General features: G+C 46.7%; 1 protein-coding gene across 2 annotated transcripts in view; it reads right to left on the bottom strand.

The window, feature by feature from the left end:
• The window catches only part of LOC135385510 (RNA-binding protein 42-like), a 162427-nt gene that overhangs the window by 35369 nt on the left and 109337 nt on the right, over window positions 1-17721 (bottom strand). The gene's annotated exons all lie outside the window — the stretch shown is intronic.

Below are 17721 nucleotides of genomic sequence, written 5' to 3'. Positions count from 1 at the left end.
TACAAAATGGGGATTTCCAGAGATAAATCTGAGCGCTAGTTGCCAACTGAAGGAATGATCACGGAGAAGTCATTTCATATAATCAAAGCTCGCCCGAGAGGCCGGATTTTCGCCCCCGGAAAAAAATGTCCCGAGGAGAAATCGTCTCCGCAAGAAGAGTATCACGAAAGGTAGTTTTCGTCAAACGGCGCTATAGCGTAGCATAGCGGGCGTGCCCAGCTGTGGGTAGGGTTGTACGCCGAAATAAATCTTTTAAAATAAAACGTTAAAAAATCTACGACAAAAAAGTCACGGAAGCTAGCAACAACTGTGCAACAGGGACTTTCATTTAGTTGTGAGGGAGGGCAGCCGGGGACATTTTGTCCGGGGACACTTTCGGGGACATTTCGTCTGGGGACGTTTTGTATGGGGTCATTTTGTCTGGATCCCCTGTAAAACCTGTGTCTGACCAACAGTAGAGAAATACTAGCATCCAGCGAACGATATCGTTAGCGAACTAATGCAGCGAATTATATCCATTTTTGGTTGCTCGTTGAATGGAATGTAAATTTAATTATTCATTAACATATGAAAAAAATTAAGAAGAACCCCATGTCTCCCAATTTCAAGAAATCCGCAAAGCGAATGATAACACTCGGTCGGCTGTGATGTGCTTCTTCGGCTATCTAGATTTTCATAGTTGCATCTATATTTCAAGGGCTGTTAGTGCCCAATTATCCGCACTTTACCCACCACACACTTTCTTTTCGTAGTAAACATGATGCCAGATTATTGTTTTTTTATAATCTTCTCTGGCTAGTCTATTTCCGAGCACCAAATGCTATGCATTCCAGTTATTTGATTTGTAATACAAGAGCCAGAACTTTTTCATAATCTGCATCATCCCATTCAGTGGTCATTCACTGGGGTGTCCGCCCTGTGTCTCTTTGGCCTTTCCATTTTCAGCCTTCTGATTTTCGGCCTTCTGACAGTTCGGTGTTATGATTTTTCGGTCTTTCGGCTTTCTGATAGTTCGGCGTTATGAGTTTTCGGCCTTTGGGCTTCTGATAGTTCGGCGTTATGATTTTCGGCCTTTTGATAGGCTCAATACTTACACTCAATCAGTCTAAATAAATGCATTGCATTTAGCAACAGCTATTCAAAAAAATAAAAAAGGAGAAGGAAGCTCATAAAACTCCTTGAACTCCGTCTTTATGTATAAATGAACAAGATAAAATGAAAGGAACTTGACGCGCGAGAAGGTCTCGGAGCACAAATTCCGTGTCATAATGCGCTGATTATTACTCGGAAACTTCAGACGCTCCTTGGTTTTCACAGGGCACTTCACATTACACCAAACCTTTCGTTCAGCGTTGTGTCACTAGCTCAGCGGAGAATCCCCAGTGACCCGGAGCTTCGTCAGTAGGCCTCCCTTTGTCCGCGGTGCAAAGACAGACGGGTAAAGGTTTTGGGTCATCCCACGCGCAACCAGCAAGCAGTGTCGAAATAATGCAAAATAAAGTGATCGAAATCCCCGTTGAAAAATAAACTACTCTAAATAAATGTTATCTGACTATAAAATGCACAGTTGTGCACAGGAAACTGCCAAAGCGCACTTAGACTAACCTGAACATGAAAATGCGAACACCGAACTTGTACTAACCTAATAATAGACTAACCAACGTGCTGTTCCATCGTGTCCGCACTGCTAAGCATAAGTCGCTAAAATGTGGCTTTCGTTCGCTAAAATTACTTGGACAGACATCGAAATTTCGTGGGTTTGTGTGGTAACTAGTGATGTCGGATTTTTAAACGCGGCATATCATGGTACGAAGCAATCGAGCATTGTCGTTGGTTTTCTTTGTTTCGAGAACGTGAATTTGGGTTCCAGAAAAGATGGTTCCTCATTGCGTGGGCGGAAATAATGGTGCAGCGGTCGCTTGGTCGTTTTTTCTTATCGGTTCACTTGTTGGTTCACAAAAAAAAAAGATATATATATATAAATAAATAAATAAATAAAAGAAGAAGAACAATGAAAGCTGCAGTTGTAAATGCCGTTATCCTAAGTTCCCAACACTTTTTCAAGTAATAATTGATATCAAATAATAAACATTTTTAACAAATAAATCAGTCAAATAAATAAATGACATCTTTGGATGATGCTCACTGGGTGAGCATCATAAGCGTACTCTTTATAGTGAAACCACCCGCGTTAAAATCTGCGCGGTGGTTACCGAGAAAAGGCATAAAATATGTTCCATAGGAAACACATTGCGACGGAGAGTTGGTATGCCCTCTTAAGCAATGCGCGAGTCATCCGTATGTAATGAGGGCGAACTCCATGCCTGCTTAGAGGCACGTCGACATTGGAGTCCCTTAATAGGGGATCCTTTATTCTATTCGATATGAGGGCATTTTGATGTCATTTCGCCCACTGCCCATGCATATTTGGAAAACGTCCAGCATCTACTGCTTTCCTTTCCTTCTTTCCCACAAAAGTGAATCAGGGGCACAGATGACATACGAAGTGACCATTTCCACATAAGCGCCGTATTAGTGGTTCTCCAGCGAACTAGAGTCACTAAACAGGGAGCAGAGTAGCGACACTGAGCCACGCCGGAGAGCGAGCCCGCCATGTTGGGTCCGGCGCAGCTGCGTCGCCTAGCAATGGGACGACAATCACCCCTTTCTCCGCAGGAGAACCGCGCTCAGTCGACCCAGCTCGCAACCGACGAAACCGGTGTGGATGGAGGGGACCAAACATGGACGGTGCGTTCTTGGAAGGAGAAACCACGTGACACGATCGGCCCCAATGGCGGGCACCGAACGGCGGCTCCTGCGCGGAAAAGGAATGCGATACTCTGTACCCCTATTTAGTGACTCTCCAGCAAACTACGCTCGGAGGGAGTCAAAACAAATCTACGTGGGTAGCACGAAGGACCAAAACCGGTCTGGAGAGGAAACGGCGAGCTCGCACCGTTTGTGCGGTCTCCATTCTGGTCCCCACTTCTGTCGTTGCCATACTGCGCCATCTAGGGAAAACGGAAATAACCCTCACCGGCGCCTTAAGGTCATACGCACGCGCATAGGCCGTTATGAAAATGGTCCATTGTCTTCTTGAGAAGGCAGGTATATATATTAATTTTTGTATATATATATATATATATATATGTTTTTTTTTGCAACAGACACTGTAACATGGGACGCGAGCGAAAGCTGTCCTCAACTATGTCAGGGAATGTCCGGATATTGAGGCGTTCACGTCGCTAGGTATTCGTGATAAAGATGGCATTGTCGGGAAGTTCTGCCATACAGCAGTAACAGCTTCTTTGCAAGGCAACTTCTCATTCTTTTTGTGAGCACATCGCCTCATAGTCGCTTCTTCTACTCCGAATTCCAGACATTTGCTCAGTCGAAAAAAATAGGCACCGAAACACTCCGAATTCTCGAAACAAAATAAAATCCGAAAAGCACCCTTCGAAAATGACAAAACATAAATTCCGAGAAGCCGGAACCTTATACCCCAAACGCACTGACGCAGAATCAAGATCGCGCGCAATCGTGATTAGGCAGCGATCGTGATCGCCCCCAAGTGCCGACAAAGCGAGATGCGGCGACAGAGATCAACAACGGGGACACCTGTCCCTTGTTCGCGAACGAATTTATTATACACTTCAAAGCAGATCGGCGCAGGCGCAGTGGCTTCCTTTCACCCTTGCCTTCACGATACTCCCACTGGCGTTTCCGAGCTGGCAAGATGGCGGCGACGGCAGCGGCCAGCACGGAGAAGACAACATGGACAAAAGCCGATATAGCAATTAGATAAATGTGGATTTCTTTAAAGTAGACATCTTGGACCAATGTTTTCTACTAATTTGAAACTTTAGTGGGTATTATGAAAGCTCTCGCCAGACGGCGTCAAATGAAGACCTGGATCACGAACGTAAAGTGCTGACGGGAACGGCGTGCCCAGCGGGATTGCGCCAAACAAGATTGCGGGCCAACCCAGATTGTGTACGACAGTGTGTGTTTGGGGTATAACTTATAAATTATGACGCCAACACACGCAAAGAGATATTATACGCAACACTACGACACAACACGAAGCAGTTTTTTTTTTTTTCGGCATCCTTAATTTAACTTTGGAATAGCATTGTTGTTCACTATGATTGCATCCGCCAATGGATGCGATTTTGGAAGGAGGTCCGGTTATGCCCACCTAGAGTCATTTGGCTCAGAATTACAGAAGAGCGCTCAATAGGATGAAGACGTCTCTTCAGCAATTTTTAAATCCCAGGACGTGAGATGCCTTGCGCGATATATGCGCGTGATTTCCAATCGTATCATAGGCAAAAGGGGTTGCCGACAGAGCTGATAGGGCTGCCAACGCGGAGCACCCTAGCGGCCGTTCCATTACCGGAAACAGCAACGGAAACGTAACTGAAAACCTAGTATCAGAAAGAGAAAACATGAATATTTCAGAACGGAAAATGAGAACTGTAACGAAAAGTGTAACGAGAACGCCCCTGGCGATGAAACTCCCCATTCATCATCTTGTAATAAAGTTGTTGTTGTTGTTGTAACCGTTACCCTTTGTTGTTGAAACACGATGACATCCTGTTATGTTCTCCTTTCACAAGGATTGAGAAGTAACGAACTGCTGTGTGTAACAGATAAAGGCAACAGAATCACAACATTTATAAAGCATGCAAAAGAAACCGCTCTTTCATAGAGACTGGTGAATTATTCTGGAGTATAACAAAGGTATACAGGGTCTTTGTACGTACTACGTGTGTGTTTGAATGTCGTGTTGAATCCCTCGCTGCGTTCTTGCAACACGCTACAGATGTAACACGTTATTTCTTCGGAGTGAGGAGCGGCATCATTTCACGCATCGAAGTCACGGTTCGTCCCGACAGCGACTCGCTGCTGTCTAGGTAAAGAAATAGGTACTCGAAGGTCACACAATGGAAGGAAATACTTTGTCGTCCAACGCGCGCACAGAAAACGTTGTGTTTTCAGTAAACAGTTCTTTTCAACTACCACGCACACTTCAATACTGGAATACGAAGTAGTTCCGCGGCGACACATAATTCATGAGGAATTGCGATAGAACGAATCTGGTTGCTCGCAGACTGTTTATAGAGCGGAAGAGTGTATTGGCATTATGTGCATGGCAAAAGAAAGTTACGTACATTGATATGTCTTACTCAATACCAGGTGACCTTTTCTTTCCTGTGTCCCCTTGCCTAACTCACACTTTCGTTATCGCTTTCCTGAAGTTCAATTATTCTATGTTGACTGTGAAGTAAGACCCTCCAGCTACCACCAGCTTGTCAGTGCCATTTCGCTTCTGTCGATCATATTCCATGTTGACTTGTCTGTATTAGAGTCACTACATAGTTCGTTTATCCAGTGCGTTTTTTCTATGTTCCCCTGCCCTCTCCCCACGTGTAAAACCCTCACCGGCCCTCGAGGTGTACGGCAATATATTGAATGAATAAATGAATAAATACGTCACACACGTACTGTACTGCGCGTCAGAGAACTGGCGGAAATAAAATGATTATTTTCCCGGGTGTCGTAGCTGGCGAAATGCAGACACTTGACCACACTTCTATGTTCGGCTTTGTTGCCAGAGCGGTAAGAGTCGCGGTAATTCCTATAGGTTCTCGTGGGCACCTGTCCCCTCCCGTGGCCCCCTTGGTGGCGGAGATGTCCGCCGTCACGTCAGAGCTGGATGAGTTTCGGAATTTTCGGTGTAGATTTTTACGCTAGGTCAACGAGTACGTAAGTACTCTATTCACTATAAAACTTGGAAAGCATGCAGGTTCACGTCGGTGCAAATCACTAGGTTGTACATTTATCCTGCACGACTTGGGGCCAAGTGTCACAAGGAGATACTATGAAGCGACTTTTTTTCTTCTAATTTTTGTTTGACAGCAGGGATGTCCATGAACACGCAGTCCAAGTTTTGTGATCAATACGAACCGGAATTCAGAATTTAAAGGGATAGATCGCCCTCCAAGCATCAATTCGCTGATTTTTGTTGCAAAGGGTAGTGTATTAAAAACTTTATCAGGTCCGTGCATTAGTTTCTCGCAGCAGGAACGGTATGGTTTATTGTAGGCATCTGAAAGCAACGAGATCCACGTAAGGAGGCTTTCCCGCGGACGTGCGTGGGAGAAAAACGTGACGCCAAGAGGGCGGTCAGTTTTCAGGGATTGAGCCCCGCTCCCTCCTATCCCCCGTCTCTCGCCTGCCCCGAAGGAACTTCATGAAACGTCACGCGAGCCAACCGCCAACTCTCGTAACATGCTCCTTCCCCGGCGCTCGGACGCGCTGCCGATGCTCAGAGAAAAATACTGAAAACTCGGAATATACATCGAGTTCGAACGAAAGGGATCGAGGAGCTGTTGTTCATTCTCTACTGCACACGTCCAGCATGTTTCTTTTTCTTTTAGTTTCGCTACGGAGCGAATTATCCCTTTCAACGAAGTACCGAAATTATTGCAAAGCTGATACCCCTGGTGACGTGCCATGTCAAGCGGCTGCAAGGGCGACCTGGGAAGGAACTTTACTCGGTCACCGTTGCGCACTATTATGTCATCGCGCAGCGAATGGAACGCCAACTTAGCAATTTTCCGTCCACACAGAGTAAGAAACAGTTAGCACTTCTTTCTTCGCAAATTGCGCCCTATGTGTGTCGCAAGATTTTATATCACGGTTGACGGTTTGATTCTAAGTATTTTCATTCATGCACGCGAATTATGTACCTGAGACTATTAGAACAGAGCGTGAAATGCAGTCTCCACTCTGTGACGTTCATTTCCTCCCGCAAGGGATTATTTTTTTGTGGCAATGCATTTAGTCCCAAAAATGAGTAAAATTACTCCTTTTTTCCTTAGAATGCGGGCCGGGGCCGACAAACATGTCTCCGTGTGCACGGTCGACTCACACAGTTAATTCCGTACAATGAAGGGCACACATATGATCACGTGCTTGCATCATTCCTGTGCATATATTTGCAAAAACAAACACGTAGCATTATGGGTATGGTTTGACCCTGTAGAACCTTCTCAAGGCCACTTCACATTGTTCATGACTCCTCACATCTTTCACAATCACACTCGCAAGGCTTGATGAAAGGGGTATCAATTGGAAGCAGGAGTCTCTCCACAACATCCTCTACCCCCACAAAAGCTTATAGTGCAACGATAACGCGCTTGCTCGCGTCCGTTCTGGACTTTGGTCTCGCGCTGTTGCGGTGCTGAACAGCTAGTCCTAGTATGTTCGCTTTGCTAATAAATTTGTTTTGTTAGTGCTAGAAATGAGTCACAGCTCGAGATGCCAGGCAGGGCACTCTTTGCTGAGTCACCGGGCCCTGCCGGGCGGCATAAAAACAGGAACGCCCGGGCCAGACCATTTTTCAATGCGCCCGCTCCGGGATGATCGCGGAAAAGTCGGCCCGTGCAGGGCTCTACGAGAAGGACCGTGGAAGAGAGGTCCGGACTCCGGAGGACGATTCCATCTGGGACACATATTCGCACGAAAAGTACGGGTGCAATCCTGGGGCACACGAGAGCTCTCAAATCGCTGGTCAGAAAAGCTCCTTCCCTCTCGCCTGGGAAAAAAGAGCGCGAAAACTGGAGAGAAGACACGTACACACGGGCAGCGCTGTGTATACGTGCGTTCTCCGTGTGCACGTTTCTTCTCTGTCTGTCCTGTTTTCGCGCTGTTTTTTCCCAATCATGATGTATCAACTTGCCCACACTATTGCCTTTACTGTTTCCCTCGGCTGCCAGTGTGTGACGTCACGTCCCAATAATGCGGCGTGAGTCTTCTTCCCTGTTTCTTTCTTTCTGCGGTTGGATATGGCGCAGGACTGACACAGGGCCGAGCCAGGCCGACGAAATACGCCAGCTCCGAGGGTCTGGCTTGGTCGGGTCACACAGCTAAATCTACACAATAAAGAACTACTAGTTCGTATCATCACCTGCTTGCTCCATTCCTGTGCATATATTTGCAAAAACAAGCATAGTACACTGCATTATGCGTATGATTCGACCCTCTAGATGCTTCTCAAAGCCACTTCATATTGCTCCTAGTCCTCATATATTTCACAATCACGTTCACAAAGCTTGGTAAGAGGGTAATGATCGGGAGAAAGAGCTTGTCGACAACATCCTCTACCTGCTTGCCCGCGTGCGTTCTAGATTTAATTTGATCTCGTGCTGTTGCGGTGTTGAACCGCAAGCTCTTGCATGTTTGTGGCTTTATCTTCTCTTCTTATAAATCTACTTGTTTGATAAATGCGCAAGTCACTGCTGGAAATACTAGGCCTTGCTTTATTCGCTGAGTCACCAGGGTGGGCCGGGCCGGCTCTATTCACCGAGTCATCGGGCCGGGCCATTTTTCGATGCGCCCGGGCTGGGTCGGGCCCTGAAAACTCAGCCCGTGCAAGGCTCAAAAATGGATTAGTTGTAGTCGCATGAGGATCATTTAACGAGTGCTAAAACCATGACAAGCAAATAAAACAGTCCGAAGGACGTCGACTGAGAGAAGGAATGAACGTGCTCTACTATATCAAAGTAATCCAATCATAGGTGCGGTTAAAAATCATGTAACTTAATTACTGTTACTCTGAAAAGTAATTGAGTTGCACCGAGTAACATTCGTTTCAATATGCAACTTTGATGTTCGTAATGCGGTGTATGTATGTGTGGAAATATTTATTGACAGAACGAACGAATTTTTTAAATTTCGTGTTAGCGCCGCGAAGCAACTGTGGCTATGAGCGGCGTACAGATGTGGACAGATGGAGAGAGGACAGAAGGAAGGAGTGGGGGACAGGGGGGTTAGTATGCGTCCAGAGCCCAATGAAATGACGTATGAACTACGACAACCAGAAATATATGTTAAGCAGAAACATAACTGATAATGCCACGAGTGAGGCTGCAAAAGCATCACAGAAAATTGGCGAATGCCTTAAAAATGTCACACAGAAATGGTGAAACGGGCCTTTTTTATCTGATGCGAAACACGCGGGAATTCTGTTTATGTCTACACCATGCAGCGTCCATTTGCGTTCAAAAGCTGAGCATTCTCAGGGTTCAGGTCTGTCTGAAAGGTAACGATAATCTTATCTTTTGCGAATGAGTAAAAACGGAATACATCGTGAAAACGATCCAAGATTTAAAATGAAGTAGAATCACATGTAAAGTAATTCCAAAAGTAACTCAGTGTGCATTACAAAATTACTTGCAAAGGTAATTCAGTTACAGCTACAAATACATAATATGAAAAATAATAATCGAATTAATTACAGTAGTTGGGTCACACCAGGCAATTACTTTGCAGGTTTGCTTCGAAACGAATTTCTTTAAAGGCCATGCATAAATTCATGTCAACGAAACCGTGAATTTCCACGCTGCAAGAAAGGAGAACGGAACTTTTGCTTCACTTAGTTCATCCACGGACACGCCTTACCTTACGCATACTAAAAAACGATAAATATTTGTTCATTCAAATGTCATGATGAGAGCGCAGCAGAAATCCTGAAGCTCAGTTTGCGAAATTACACAGGTTACGCCTTTTCGATTTTTTAAATGTTCCTTATAGATTTTTTCATACTTAATGTAGTTATTAATTTGCTTATATTTCACATCGTATTTACGTATTTCCTTTTCTTGGTTCCCCTTCCTCCCAGATACACACGCTCATTATCGCTAAAAAAAAGACAACGGCGGGCAGAAGTCATGTGCTTGTAGAAGCACAAGTGCTACGGATTGCGTGGGTAGAAAGCTTTTAGCGTCTTAGCCTCTTGTGAGTGTACAGAGAGCTGTTGTGTAGCCACAGACTGGATGAAAGTGTATTAGACCAGCCAGCTAATGCGAGGGGTGACTCGAGCGGAAACCGCAAATATGGGAGTAAACATCGAAGGCTTAGCGGAGAGGCATAGTAACGTGGGATGGTGCCCTTTAAAGTACGGCGGCGCTGCAGCATCTAGTAGATCTAGCCACCCTGTCCCAAAGCAGCCTGACGAAACCGTTCAAATTGGTCGCTCATTTGGATTGATTGATATTGATTGAAAACTATAACTATGCAGATGTGAGTCCCGACAAAGTCGGAACAGGCTACTCCAGAACGCGTAAATAGAAAAGAAAATAGAAAAGGAGAAAAAAATTCAACCCCAAGATGACCACGAGGCATAACAAGGACCAAGCAGAGGTCCAAATAATGAACGATTCCAGTTAATGAGACAATAGTTCAAATAACTGTAGACTAAATGCACCAATGGTCCTCAATGCACTGCTCAATGTACTCTTAGGACAGTAACCGAGAAACTCGGAGACTTCAAAGGGTGTCGAGAAGGTCACATGGAAGTGTGCACGAAAACGCAGCGTTCTGTTGTCAGATTTCTTACCGTAAAAAGTCACCGCACTCTTTAGCGCACTGTCAAACCCGTAAGAAATGCGACAGCATTACAGCAGACGAATGACGGTGCCTGCGCTGCGACTGTACATGATTTGCGTGCGACCCAACGGCAAACCCGACCATAGGTTGCCATGGGCCTTGTGCAGAAACACGGATGTCGCCTGAAAACACGTTCATTTCCTGTCAAAGCCACTGTGCTCTTTGATGCGCATTTTTGAACGTCTGGTCGAGAGTAATGGCGGCACGCTTTCCAGCACGCCGTTTCCTGTCATTCTCGGCTACACGCCGCTTGCGTTGCTCAAGTTTTGCCCAACGCGTCTGCATCTCACGCAGCAATAGCGGCACATCTGCGAGCTCAAAACTTGCGCGAGTGCTCCACAGCACGCCGCCTGCGGTATGACTCCTCAGCGTTCGTTGTGCCGGACAACGTGCACGACATCGCGCGAGACGCGCTGCGCAGACATTGGACGAACGCAACGTTTCTTCGCAGCCGAGACGGCGCGATGAACGACGGGGAAAGGGCCCCTCTCAGCCTCAGGCTACAGCCAAACTGACGCGACGCGGCTTCACCGAGGCTTCAAAAGTGCGTCGAAGAAATGCTATCGCATGTGATACGTGTAACTGCTGGAAGCTTACCGTCGGATGACAAGCCAGTACGTGTCATCACATCACGCATGTCTAAGTGAACGGTGTGAGTAGTACGACTAGCGCTCCGTGTCATTACTCCGGAACAGTGTTGTACTTAACGGCTAGTAGCGCTGCTGCCGACGCCTGCCTTTATCACTGCCTTTCTCAGTAGAGAGTTTTAGGAAATCGTAAGCGCCCTCCGCTTCCTAGTCCGCATCGCTGTCAGTTAGTCAGATATCAGCAACGTGGTGATCTGCTGAAATAAACTGTCTACAGGAACTATATCGCATCCGTCCCGGTCGATTCCGAAACTATAGTGCCGTTTTACCCCGCGTTCATCACTGATAGTAACGCCGAAAATCCGTCGTGAATTGGTGGCATTGTTCCTGTGCAGTTTGATGCAACACATGGCAAGAGCAGACGACGCATATTGAGAGTATTCCGGGATTCCCTCTCTGGAAACGTCACCCGCACAAGGCCAATCAGTCAGCGCCCTTTGGCGCGTACGGTACCAATCAGGCAGACGCTGAAGGGACCTTGGTAGCCTTGGCAACCAGCTGTCCTGCAGGCGGGCGGGCGAGCCAGAATACTAGGGGACGGCGTCTGTGCTGTGATCGGCTTACAGAATGTTTCTGGTTACCGTCGGACGTGTTCGTACAGCCAGGAGCGTAACACCGTGTTCCACGCAACATGGTCACGTCAGAACTCACGCTGGTAAGCGAAAGTCGGCGTAATCACCGAGGACTTTTCACTTTGTATATTGCGATGCATATGCTAAGCAGACGACCTCGAAGACGATCGCCTGCGCTTCGCTCCCATTCGTGTGCATGACTTACGTCATCATAGTGTTAGCTGCAGAGGGAGTGCGAATGTTTAAAACTCGTTCATTTAATATGTCAGCTGTTTTCGGAAGAGAAACTTGGCCAAGTTGACTGTGAAGCAGTGACGAACGTTACCGTATCGGTCTCATACACACCTTCCCAGATTGCGGTAGTTCCTTTAAAGGGACTGTCGCATCCGGAACCGTGGTTACGAATCCAATACCAATGTGTTCGGTACACTACCACCGAGCTATTTGCCAAATTTTCTCCTTCCAAAACGGACCGGGTGATGAGTAATCGAATTTAAAAGATCCGGTTTCGTTTTGATCCTCGAAAGCGCCAGCGCCAACAACATCGCGTGACGCAATGTGGAACCTGGCTAATCCGCTGTGAAGGACGCTGTCGTCTGCCGCCAAGTCTGGGGCTGCTTTGTTTTTTTTCGGCACGTCGCCCCTATTCACATGTGACACTTTCTAGTGACGCGGATACTATCTCTACGCTTGCATCCTTCGCGTGAGATGTCGTTTGGAAACCGACGCAGCGTTCCTGACTCCAGGAAAACTTCCTTCGAAAACCTCGATGTTTGATTTCGCTCCCCAAGGATACAGCTGCAGCCAGACCACAGACGAAGCGAAAGTTGGAAGCAGCTACATCACTAGCGGGTATCCAGATGAAGCAAGGAGTGTTCATGCTGTCCGTGTATGCTCCTCGCATTTCACCGATAATGTGTACCTGGATGAGAACATCATGCAAGTGCAACTTGGATTGACACAAAAAAGGAACGAATTGAAACTTGACGCCGTTCCGACAGTGTTCCACGAACAAAGCGAGCCACCAACTTCGACAGTAAGTCACAATGTCTATGTAGTTTCCCAATCGGATCTGTCACTCTTGCGCGTGAGTAACTTACCAGCAAAAGACGAAATCGGTACAACGTAAGGTATCCCCTAACCTATGATTAATAACTAGATAAATAAAATACAATAAACAAGTAAAAGAACATGATGTCATTCATATGAACGTGATTGGCTTTTCTCGTTGTCGGACGCGTTGTCATGAAACTTTCCCTGTTACTGAACCTGTGACTTTTGTGGAATGTGGTAGACATGATTGGTTTTCATATAGGTACTCATCCGGTTCCTGGGGAGCACAGACGCCGCACAAACACTTTGATTGTTTCCTGCGTCGTAGTGTGAATATTACGGGATTAAGTATTGAGCACTCCGATCATGAACGTACCTAAAGCAGTGGTCCTGATGCTCGTTCTGTTGCGCTAACGCAGCTGCGGCACGTACATCACCACCGACTTGCAGAAGAAGCGGATCCGTCGAATATGGGCCGTCATCAAACATGTATATTCGTCACGGGAGCTATTACTAAAGGCATTTGAACAGTACGATTCGCCCCTTCCGCGTTCCGAGTCCTCCATCTCCGTATGTGCCTTCGCCTTCGTCTCCCTGACCTTGCTCATGCAAGCTGCAAGCCGCGGGGACTCCTCTGGCTCGCCGCGTTCTTATTGGTCAGATTCCTTGTGTCGTTGCTAAAGATTCTCAGCAGGGAGTTCCGCTTGACGACCGCATCCGTCGTCTGCTGTAGCGCCGCTTACAGACGAATTATGCAAAAAGTATTCCCTCGATCGGAATGGGACTTTCGGAGTCATGGTCAGTGAAGGACGGGGAATCCCATTTCACTGTGGTTTCGGAATCGATCTGTGGTCGATGCGACTGTCCCTTTAAGAATCCACGCACTTCAAATACACACAGTGAAAATAAATCATAATTTAATTAAAATAAGCCATAGCCTCTGTGTAGTAATTCGAATCTTTCATGTGTGCGTTTGTCTCTGTCTCCTCGGCGTTGACTGCGTGTTAACCAAAACACCTTTTTTTAACATGCGACAGATTTTATCCAAAAACTGATAAGACCTGTTTTATGTTCTCCTCAAACAAAATGCTCGTTTTTATTCGCAGTTGTAACGCACAGCGCCTTACCGATTTATTTCATACATCGAAAAATCCATCAGAGCCAATCCTCATGGAACCATTAAGCCTATAGGCCTATCGTAATTTCGGACATCTCCAATAGGGCTCATGGTTTAGCGGTTTGATGGGACCATTAGGACCTAAGCGTCTAATGACTTGATGGGAGCTCCGCAAAAGTAAAAAGAAAAACAGTAAAAACCAAAATTTGTTTCTTTCTATCTTTTTCCGACTCCTCTCATGACACAATTTAATCTCTCTTGCTTCGATTCTTTCTTTTCTTTTTGTTTCGAAGAGATCTCAAATTATGCAATGCGCGCAGCGTTTCAAGAAGTAAACAGAAAACGTAAAAAAAAAAAAAAAAAGAAACGTTCTCCAGAACTGAAGGCCACACAGCTCACTTAGGATGGTCGTGTCCATTTCGTTTGATGGCATCAAAGTGGAAGTGGATGCAGATAGCACAAATACTATACTTTTAGCTTGTCTTCCGTGATTTCGCGAATCCGATAGTCCTGTTTGCTGGCGCCGTTAAACAGAAGAAGTGAACTGTCTAAATTTATTTCATTTACTCACGCAAGCAACATGAAAGTGAGGAATGGCTTGGGGTACTAACTCAAGACTAACACAACGTCTGTGTTTCTTACTGCTTTTGGTTGAGACATTCTGTATGTCCATCGAAAATCGAACTTCCGCAGTGCAATCGCGCGTTCTTTTCTCTCTCGCAACACTCCATCCATCAGAGAATTCCGTCAGGACTAGTAGAATTTTTGAAACTGCCGACACGCGACATCCCTCGGATGTACTGAAAGGTACGTCCACATATAAAGCTCCCAGTCGTTTTATGGATGCTTATGGTGCTGGCGCATGGCACGTGGCCTTTTATAGGCTGCGAGCGTAGCGCGATGCTCAATCATCTTTATACGCTGGTGTGTTCGCAGCTTGAGTCTCTGAGCGCTGATCAGTTTTAGCGAAGTTTTACGGGGGTCACATTTTCACGTACGAACCATATTTAACTGAATCTTGAAGCAATATTAGAATATTCCGAGTCGCAATGAGTCAGACGGCATAAAACATTAGTAGCTTGACGGTCGGAGGTCTATCGGCCTGTCAGGACAATGCAACCTGCCATATATTGAATATTGTAAGAACGTCGGCTATAGGCTTCAGGCGTGTTGCTCATTTCTTGTAACAGCTAGAACCTTCGATAGAAGGAAACACTAAAGGGCAAGACTAGGACAGGACGCAGTTTCCGTCTTATACTTTTCAGTTCTGCCCTTTATCGGATCTTGCATGGAGTGTTTTAGCGATTAAGCGCTATGCCATATCTCTGATGTCCCATTAGGGACTCCTGATCTACTATGAGGCATCACCTGTTTGAATGCAAAGCCTCGTTGACGGACCATTGGCTTCTCCTGTGGGGCCACCTAGCTCACCTGATGGGCATTTGGATACCCTTTGTTGAACCGCCAGGGGCCCTGTGGTACCATCAGGCCTTTTTGTGGGGCCATTCGGCCTACCTGACGGGCCGTGGCACAACATTTGTCGGGCCGCGCTAACAATCCTGTTGGACCATTAGGAGTTGTTCATGGGCCGACAAGCTGTTTTGAGGGTCCATCAAAATATTCTAATTGACCATTATAATTTCTGATGGAGTCTTGTCGAATTTTTCGATCGGGTGTCACTGAATACGAAAGATTCGACTTGAAAAACTTATTTCCAACCTTTTTTAACGAACACCAAAGCCTTATTAATACCAACAGATGAGTGGGCTAACTAAAGCGATGGTTACGTGGCAACCTATTGTTGAGCTTACTCTTGCATTCTTCTTTGCACCACGTGCTGATTTTTCTGTTCGTGTGGATTTTTTATGTATGTTCTGACGTTGTGTACAGCTTGGGACAAAAGTTTACGGAACACGGGGATGTCGCATTTCTGCGTTGGTGAGACACCCTAAGAGCAAACAGGAGTGGACTCACATACTGAGAGATGGACAGAATGGCCAGTCACCCGTTCCTTATTCGATCTCTTCCTGTTAGCTAGCAGGGGGCCACTCAGATGACGAAATACGCTACTACCGTGTTCCGTAAACTTTTGTCCCAAGCTGTACTTTGCTTTTACAGCGATAGCCGTATCAGGAAACTTTTTGTCAAGGTCGGTGTCGTTCCTGACGTCTTATTTGATGAGCATTGGTTGGCGCAGCAGCAAATCGTAAAGCACATGAAAAAAGAAAAGAAAAAGAAAAGCGGCAGCCGTGCGGGATGCAAGCATCGTCAGACAGTGTGTCAGACGCTGTGGGGCGGCCACGAAGGGTGCGTACGGAGTCTCCCAATAGGGAGCCCAGGGCTCGGCGGGCCGCTGCAGAACACGAACGGTATCACACATCGAGCAAACAAGCAACCAGACGCGCATTGGCTGCACGACGACAACACGACCTAGCAGTGAGGGAACGCAGAGCGGCTGAGATGAGACGAAGCCGGGAGGACCCGAAAGTTATCCACTTGTGTCTTCAACTGGTCGCTCCGATACTCCGAGCCGGAGCGGTCCAGACCGCATCTCACTCCACCTCCGAGCCGGAGGAATCGTGCACGAGTCGAACGCGGCAGGTTCGAGCAGAGCAGAGGAGACGAGAGGAATGTTAACTCATGTGACTTCCGGTGTTGCCCTTAACGTCAAAACGACGACGCAAAACGCAGAACTTGGCATGCATAGCGGAACAGAAAGCCTACTGAGCGGAAACTGGCGCAGTCATGTGACCGGAACCCAACCAGATTTGGCAACCGCAATCGCGTCTTGAACTAAAAGTGGATACGTCACATCTTGCTGTGTGATAGGTGTTGTCGATATATTTTGTCAATTACTGTCGACTGAAGTTCCATCGAAGCGGGTGTTTGAGACTATATTTGAATTTCAGTAGCTCCAGGTTCAGGTATAGACCAGGCTCCCCGCACCCTCGCTGAATCAACACCAGGCTGGATGCGGAAAAAACGATTCGCCGTCCGGCCGAGAGGAGTACGGATACGGTGGTCGACGCCGTTTCGCCGTCGGGGCATCCAGCGTTCACCCGGCGTGTCCAAGTACAAATTGCCGTAGGGCGGAGGGCTCCGGCGCTTCGGCGGCGGGGCATCCAGGGGCTCCCCGCGCCCTCGCTGGATGCAGAAGAAGCGATTTGCCGTTGCATGACCAGAATTCAGGGACACCTCCTCTGATGCAGGTTCTGCCTGATAGCAGAAGAACATGTAAGAAAGCCAATTTAAAAGAAAAGCGGGGGTGAGGAAGAATGAAGATGGAAAGGGGCGTGGGCAGACGAGAAAGGGAATTTGTACATCAGATATCGCCCGCGGAGTCCGGCTATCAGCAGCAATTGCCCAACGCAGAATGAAAATGTGATAAATCAGCTCTGATAACTTTTGCCAAGATTTTCTTTGCTGTACTGCCGCTCAGAATCCTGGGCTGCTACTCGTAACGTGTGGAACGAGGTGATTGGCACTTGTAAGGCTGGTCCTGATCCAGTTTTTGTTTTCTCTGTGGAGAATGGAGATGCCGTCGACGATGAGAAATGTGCGTCCTGGGGCGACTTCTAAGCAGGGAAGGATAACGGACGTATTTTGGTTACCGTTTCCATTTTCGTTACTGCTATATTTTCGTTTCCGTTATGCGTTCCTGACAGAGTGTCGGAGCGAACCGAAAACCGGAACCGAAAACCGAAAAAAACCGCTATTCTGGTGCGAACCGGAACGGAATCGAAACCGTATAAGTTTTTTTCGCTCAGGAGGGAAACCGAAAAATATATTTAACGGTTTTCGGTCCAAGAAAAACTTCGCCGGTTTGGACTACGGATAGGCGAATGAAACAGACGTCGTGTGCTCTGAAGTCATGTCA

The sequence above is a fragment of the Ornithodoros turicata genome, chromosome 2 (assembly GCF_037126465.1).
Source record: "Ornithodoros turicata isolate Travis chromosome 2, ASM3712646v1, whole genome shotgun sequence".
NCBI classification, from domain to species: Eukaryota; Metazoa; Arthropoda; class Arachnida; order Ixodida; family Argasidae; genus Ornithodoros; species Ornithodoros turicata.
Note: the sequence above shows the minus strand (reverse complement) of the source record. Positions and strands in the feature narration are given on the sequence as shown.